The sequence below is a fragment of the Apium graveolens genome, chromosome 11 (assembly GCF_009905375.1).
Source record: "Apium graveolens cultivar Ventura chromosome 11, ASM990537v1, whole genome shotgun sequence".
Taxonomy (NCBI): Eukaryota; Viridiplantae; Streptophyta; class Magnoliopsida; order Apiales; family Apiaceae; genus Apium; species Apium graveolens.
This window is the reverse complement of record NC_133657.1, coordinates 45,107,684-45,115,342: the sequence shown is the minus strand read 5'-3', so window position 1 is coordinate 45,115,342 and position 7,659 is coordinate 45,107,684. Positions and strand designations below refer to the sequence as shown.

At 39.1% G+C, this 7,659-nt stretch overlaps 1 non-coding gene across 1 annotated transcript; it reads right to left on the bottom strand.

Moving 5' to 3' along the window:
- Positions 1 to 4,878: 4,878 nt before the first annotated feature.
- On the bottom strand, positions 4,879 to 4,985 carry LOC141699091 (small nucleolar RNA R71). Its single transcript, XR_012565578.1, has one exon. It is a non-coding gene; the product is annotated as a small nucleolar RNA R71 (small nucleolar RNA).
- Between the last annotated feature and the right edge of the window lie 2,674 nt (positions 4,986 to 7,659).

Sequence of the window (7,659 nt, the reverse complement as noted above, 5' to 3'; positions counted from 1 at the left end):
CTTGCATCTGTTTTTCTAATTTCCTCATTTTAATGGTGCCATTTTGTGTAAGGCCTTGGTTACTGGCTTCGTCTCAGGGGCTAAGTCAATCGCGAACTTCATTTCTCTATCTGGAGGAAATGTTGATAACTCATCTGGAAACATATCTTGAAACTCCTTAATTGCTATAAAATCTTCAAATTTTGTTTGCTTCTGACTTTTATTTATCTCATAATCACCATAATGCTCACATCTTGATCACCGTAATCATCGTTAACAAATTATTTACTCTCCTTCTTCCTTTATACCTTATCATATTCTCATTTGACGTCTTCAGCACTATCTTTTCATCACAACGGTTTGTCTGGGCATCACGCTTAAATAGTTAATCCATTCCTTATAATAATGTCAAATCCTCTTATCTCAAATGATATCAATTCTTCACAACTTATTGCCCAAAATCTCAATTCCACCATTGGTACTTACTTATTCAACAATTACATGTTCTTGACTTGCTAGTCCTTTGATCATAATCTTATCAATTCAACAGGGTAATTCATCTTATCAATGAAACCTTGACAGATAACTGATCAAGTTGCTCCCACATATTTCAATACTTTTAACGCATAAGGTATCCACAATAATCATTCACGTCATCACATTTGTATTCTAAATAACATATTTTACAGGAAAATCGCAAATTCTCGTTCTCGGAGACGTATACCTTATTGGAGTAGATTCCCTTAACTCTTAGTGCATCCCTGATTGGGGCTAGTGATTTGCAATCCTCTCCATATGCCCTTGTTTCCTTTCCATGCATGAGAGGTAGATGGAACTTTGCCCGCTTAGTTCAGAATACGTTGATTTTTGTTTGAAAAACTCTTGCAAAGAACGACAGTACAACGAAACAACTAGAAGGATTCATAATTCAACAAAAATTCAAGTTAAAAAGACAGAAGAAGTAAGGATTTGAATATAAATGAGACAACCACATTGATACTTAAGATGGCCGGTCTTTCGTACCATATGGCATACAGCACATGATTAGGTGGCGTCCCACCCGACTCTTCATCATCCCGACAAAGCGTCTCATCATAACACTGTTTGTCCCAATCAGAAAGCAAAACTTGAGGGGAACAATTAAATTTGAAAGGAATGCCATATCCTCCTTTTTGATATCATCATAAGAAGTTTATTAAGAAAACAAGTTCATACATTTTGAGGAATTAAAAAAGGAAAATGTTCTAGTATTGAGGACAAGAATGATACCATTGGTCACTATCCATATTTCACTTGTATTCATCTTTCGAGCTTGTTCGATCATATCCCAATTATGTCATATAACAACTTCAGAAAATACGCTGAAATGCCTTCGCAAATTAAGTATTATGGTAGATTCTTACTTGTTAAGTCTTGCGTCTGTAATATCGTATCTACACGTATAATACTTTAACAATTCGATCATAATGGCAATCTTACCAGATAACCTCGAGTTTCCTCTTTTTTAGTTTAGAATAACCATGAATCATTCAGCATAACGATCCTTTTGTTAATAATATTCTTCTTTTGGGAAAAGTCTGGAAATCTTCCTAATCGTCTTTGATCACGCCCAGGCTCCTTTTAAATCAATGAATTCTTTAAACTTTAATGGATTCTGCAACTGGATGAACAATTACTCCGTATGCGGATTCTGTTATTAACCTTGTCAAACAACATTTGCACCTTACCGTTAGGAATAATAAACTTCTTCATATTCGCGGGTTACTTTGTTCTCTGAATTAATAATACCAAGTCTGAAACAAGTATCCTTTCAGGTAATCCGGGTCTTTTAGCAAACAAGAAACTCAAGTAGTAGCTTGACAACCAAGGTTTAAAACTCGTTTTATTTAAAAAAAAAATTAGAAATTTTGTAAGGGAAAAAAAATCTTTTTCAAAAACTTATTTAAAAATTTTAAATATCACGCCTCTAGATGTCCTTACTATATGAGTTGGTTGTTGTCTTTCCTTCTTATAACAAAGTACCAAATTAAAGAAACGATCACATAAAGATCCATTTACTTCAATCTACCTTCTCTCCTTTATTGGGTCCATTTGCCTTCATTAACCGACGAAAACTTCAGTTGTCGTTGCATGCTATCTTATTCGTAGCTTCACATCAAGCTTCCATACTGGTAATACTCCCGTTATCAACTATACAATCGTTAAGTGGAACAGACTATCCAATAGTCAACTAGTCGGCTAATGTCACATCACCTTGTTAAAATATATATCACATCATCATAACACCATTATCTAACTTCAAGAAATCTCCAGATCCATAATCTCCTCTAACTCTCTCTTTTCAATACTTATCTAATCCATTCCACAAGCTAGCCATGGGAGGCCTAATTACTAATGGCTTCTTTTAACCTGATAACAGCTATCCTCCGAAACACTTGAATCTTCTTTCTAAACTTCTTCTCACCTTTATTTATATCTCAAGTACTCACCATTTACAGTAGCCCTCGAATCCACCCTCATAGGTACTATTGCTTTATAGGACAAGTTTTAAACTGAGGGTATAGAATAGGGTGTAGGGTAAACAGAAGAGATACACTCATAGCCGAATGTCTGGTAAAACAAGAATACATAGATGGAGGTTCTTAAATAGGTAGTCTCATATCAAGAGGTGGTGGAATAGCATAGAATAGCTTGAAAAGGTGTAACTGTTACAAAAGAAGGTAATACTATTAATATTGACGGAAGAATGATAAGTGGCATTTTATACCACTTAAAACATCTTAAAATGGCTTAAATTGGTTCCTTAAAATCAAGTATTTTGTGTATTTGATGCATTTTTCTAGTGCGGTTTCTCGACGGCCGTGTAAAAGCAAACGAAGGATGGCCTTTATGCATTTCAGGGTATTAGTTGCATTTCGGAGGAGTAATCATCAAGAATAAGCCTTGGCATGTGTTCACCATTGCGAGAGGAAAGAAATGGGCAGATTACGGCGAAGAAATGGAGCAAACTCAGGATTTTTCCAGAAGGGTCCTGAGCGCCCGCTCAGCAATGCTGAGTGGCCGCGCAGAAAGCTGAGTGCCCGCTCAGCTATGTTGAGCGGCCGCGCAGGGTCGGGAAAAAAGACAATTTATTTTAGGACTTCTACTTCTGTTTGGCTTCCACTTCTATGTAATCTGACTTTTATGGGACTATTATATAAGTAGATTTGGAGACGTTTTCACAGAGGTTGGATCGTGGTATTACGCAAGGAGCGAAGGAGATAAGGAAGAAGACCGTTTTAGCACACATCAACGAAGAGGAAGCATATTTTCTCGTGATTCTTGTTTCGTTGTAACGTTGGATGCTAGTTTTCTTACTTTGAACCTATTTACTCTTGTGACGTACTCTGATTTAATATAATTAGTTTAGTTATTATTTTGTGTGTTTGTTTATCATGATTTCATATGAACCCATGATGACGATGAGCGCTATTATGGGCTAATCGTGATCATGGGGTCACAACGGATTTACTATGGAATTCTTTAGTTAATTGTTTAATACTGTAGTGTGTGATGATTGTATGATATCTAGTATTGGTTATGCGTATTCGTCTTATATGCGTCGTGAACATATAAGATAGGGTGTTAATCTCTTGTGAAGCGACGGTGGATCTTGAGATTTAGAACTTGCCATGCTAGCATAGGTTCATGTATGATGTTCATGATTAGTGGGTAACTCTAACAGTTTTATTTACCCTGTGTAATCAAAAGGAATAACTTGTGCTTAAATCGTTGTGTTGTCAATTTCTGTAGACATATAGGAACTCAACATAATTGATGACTATTCAACTTCTATCTTAATTGTGGATGTTTGGTAGAATGGTATTAGTACAATGAAAGTTGGCTTTTATCAGTTTCGTGTTATTCGATTAATATCATCACTGTCACATGCTAAAGGTAATAACAATAACTATTGAAGGAAGTAGTAATGAAGTTGTGATCTCATGAGTGTTTTAATATTGTTAATTTGAAGTGTTATATAAGTGATTAATTAAGTAGTTAATTGTAGTTAATGTTTAGTCAACAATTCTAAGTGTTAGTGTCTTAACATTGAGAAGTAATCATACATTGGTGTGTGAGTTTAATTAAACAATAATTAGTCTGAGTCTCTGTGGGAACGAACTAGAAAGTATTCTATATTACTTGCGAACGTGTATACTTGCGTGAATATTAGCGTGTGTTTTCGCCCTAACAAGTTTTTGGCGCCGCTGCCGGGGACTCGGCGTATTTGTTTAGTTTATGTACTTACCATCATTGGTCATTAGGACTCAGTGATTAGGACGTAGTAGTTACTTATTGTTTCCGGTTGTGTTTCAGGTACTTTAGCGAGCATTTATGCAAACTCGTTCTCGTACTCGCAAGAGGACTTTAGATACAGCTGAGGAGACAGACGAAGTTCTTGATATTCCGGAGAAGTTAGATTTTGAAGATTCGGATTCAGGAACTGAGCGGAAAGAACCAGTAAACATGGGTGATCGTATTGTTCAAGCTGATCCAGCTCTTATGGATTTTTCTCGGCCAAAAATTGATGACATTCAGTCAAGCATTCTTCATCCGTCTATTCAAGCTAACACCTTTGAAATCAAGCCGGGCACTATCCAGATGGTACAGAATTCTGTTTCTTTTGGAGGAGCTGCGACTGAAGACCCCAACATGCACATAAGGAATTTTGTCGAGATCTGCAGCACTTTTAAGTATAATGGCGTGACTGATGAGGCTATCAAGCTGAGGCTTTTCCCATTCTCACTGAGGGACAAAGCTAAGGACTGGTTACATTCTGAACCAGCTGGGTCCATCACTACGTGGCAAGATCTTGCGCAAAAGTTTCTGGTGAAGTTTTATCCGATGGCAAAGACTGCTGCTATGAGGAGTGCTCTTACTCAGTTTGCGCAGCAACCTACAGAATCTATGTGCGAAGCTTGGGAACGCTACAAGGAAATGTTGAGAAAGTGTTCACATCATGGAATGCCTGATTGGATGGTGATCACTGGTTTCTATAATGGTTTGGGGGCCCAATCTCGGCCCATTCTCGATGCAGCAGCTGGAGGCGCCTTATGGGCTAAAAGTTATACTGAGGCTTATAATCTTATCAAGACTATGGATGCAAATGAGCATCAAAACCCAACTCAGAGGATGATGCCTGGTAAGGTAGCAGGTATTCTGGAAGTCGATGCAGCCACTGCTATTGCAGCGCAGCTCCAGGCGCTATCAATGAAGGTTGATTATTTGGCTACATATGGAGTTAATCAAATAGCTATGGTTTGTGAGCTTTATGCAGGTTCTCATGCTACGGATCAGTGTTCTCTTGTCAACGAATCTGTTCAGTATGTGAATAATTATCAGCGACAACAGCAGCCTGTGCCAGCTACCTATCATCCTAATAACAGAAATCATCCAAATTTTAGCTGGGGGAAGAATCAGAATGCTATTCAGCCACCATATCAGCAAGGTGTGAGTAAACAGTTTAATCTACCTAGATTCCAGCAACCACAGCAGTATGCTCAAAGGCAATCTTATCCTCAACAGGGAAGTGCAGCTGCACCTACTAGTGCTGATTTTGAGGAACTTAAACTGTTATGCAAGAGTCAGGCGATTTCTATCAAGACCTTGGAAAATCAAATCGGTCAATTAGCCAATGCAGTGCTCAATCGTCAACCTGGCACTCTTCCCAGTGACACGGAAGTACCAAGCAGGAAGGAAGCTAAAGAGCAAGTCAAGGCTATTACCTTAAGGTCTGGAAGAGTTGCTGATGCTGAAAAGGCAAAAGAAGGAGAAGCTGAAATTAGAGATGAAGAAGCTAAGCAAAAGGAGAAAGCGGCGGAACCAAGGAAGACTACTGTTGAACACACTCTGCCTGAGGGTAATACAGGGGAGAAACAGCTCTATTCTCCACCACCTTTTCCTAAGAGATTGCAGCAACAAAAGCTGGATAGATAGTTCGGTAAGTTTCTGGAGGTGTTCAAGAAACTTCACATCAATGTACCTTTCGCTGAGGCTCTGGAGCAAATGCCTAGTTATGCGAAGTTTATGAAGAGTATTCTTTCAAGGAAGGTGAAACTGGATGACCTTGAGACCGTTGCTCTCACGGAAGAATGCAGCGCGGTTCTGCAGCAAAAGTTACCTCCAAAACTGAAAGATCCAGGTAGCTTCACCATTCCTTGCACCATTGGCAAGTTGACTTTTGACAAGTGCCTTTGTGATTTGGGAGCAAACATCAATCTGATGCCGTTGTCGATCTTTAAAAAGTTGGATTTGCCTGATCCAAAGCCCACATACATGTCTCTATAATTGGCTGATCGTTCTATTACTTACCCAAGGGGCATAGTGGAGGATGTGCTAGTCAAGGTGGATAAGCTCTTTTTTCCTGCAGATTTTGTTATTCTGGATTTTGAGGAAGATAAGAAGATTCCCATAATCTTGGGAAGACCTTTCTTGGCTACTGGCCGTACCTTGATAGATGTGCAGAAAGGTGAACTTACTATGCGGGTACAAGATCAGGATGTGACCTTCAACGTATTCAAGGCAATGAAATTCCCTACCGAAGATGAGGAGTGCTTAAAAGTGGATGTGATTGATTATGCGGTTACTTCGGAACTCAATCGCATGCTAATGTCTGATGCATTGGAAAAGGCCTTAGTGGGGGATTTTGACAGTGATGATGAAGATGGCAATGAGCAATTACAATATCTGAACGCTTCTCCCTGAAAGCGAAAGCTGGACATGCCGTTTGAATCTCTAGGTGCATCTGACCTCAAGAATGCTGAAGGAAAGCTTAAACCATCAATAGAGGAAGCACCTACCTTGGAGCTCAAGCCATTACCTGAACACTTGAGGTAGTGAGGAAGACAAGCTCTTAAGGATTTTGAGAGAATTCAAATCGGCTATTGGATGGACCATAGCAGACATCAAGGGTATAAGTCCTTCATATTGTATGCATAAAATTCTGCTAGAGGAAGGTAGTAAGCCGACTGTTGAACAACAGTGTAGACTGAATCCTATCATGAAGGAGGTGGTGAAGAAAGAAATTCTGAAATGGCTGGATGCAGGCATCATTTATCCTATTTCTGACAGTTCTTGGGTGAGCCCCATACAATGTGTACTTAAGAAAGGAGGTATCACTGTGGTAGCAAATGAGAAGAATGAGCTCATCCCCACTCGAACAGTTACAGGATGGAGAGTATGTATGGATTATCGAAAGTTGAACAAAGCCACGAGGAAGGATCACTTCCCTCTTCCGTTCATTGATCAGATGCTTGACAGGTTGGCTGGTCACGAGTATTTTTGTCTTCTGGATGGCTATTCAGGGTATAATCAGATTTGTATTGCACCAGAGGATCAGGAAAAGACTACTTTCACTTGTCCATTTGACACGTTTGCTTTTCGCAGAGTTTTGTTTGGGTTATGTGGCGCCCCGGCCACTTTTCAGAGATGTATGATGGCTATATTCTCTGACATGATTGGAAATAATGTCGAGGTGTTCATGGACGACTTCTCCGTCTTTGGACATTCGTATGATGAATGTTTGGATAATCTTCGCGCCGTACTCAAAAGGTGCGTGGAAACTAATTTGGTGCTCAATTGGGAGAAATGTCATTTTATGGTGCGTGAAGGCATTATTCTTGGGCATAAGGTCTCTAGCAA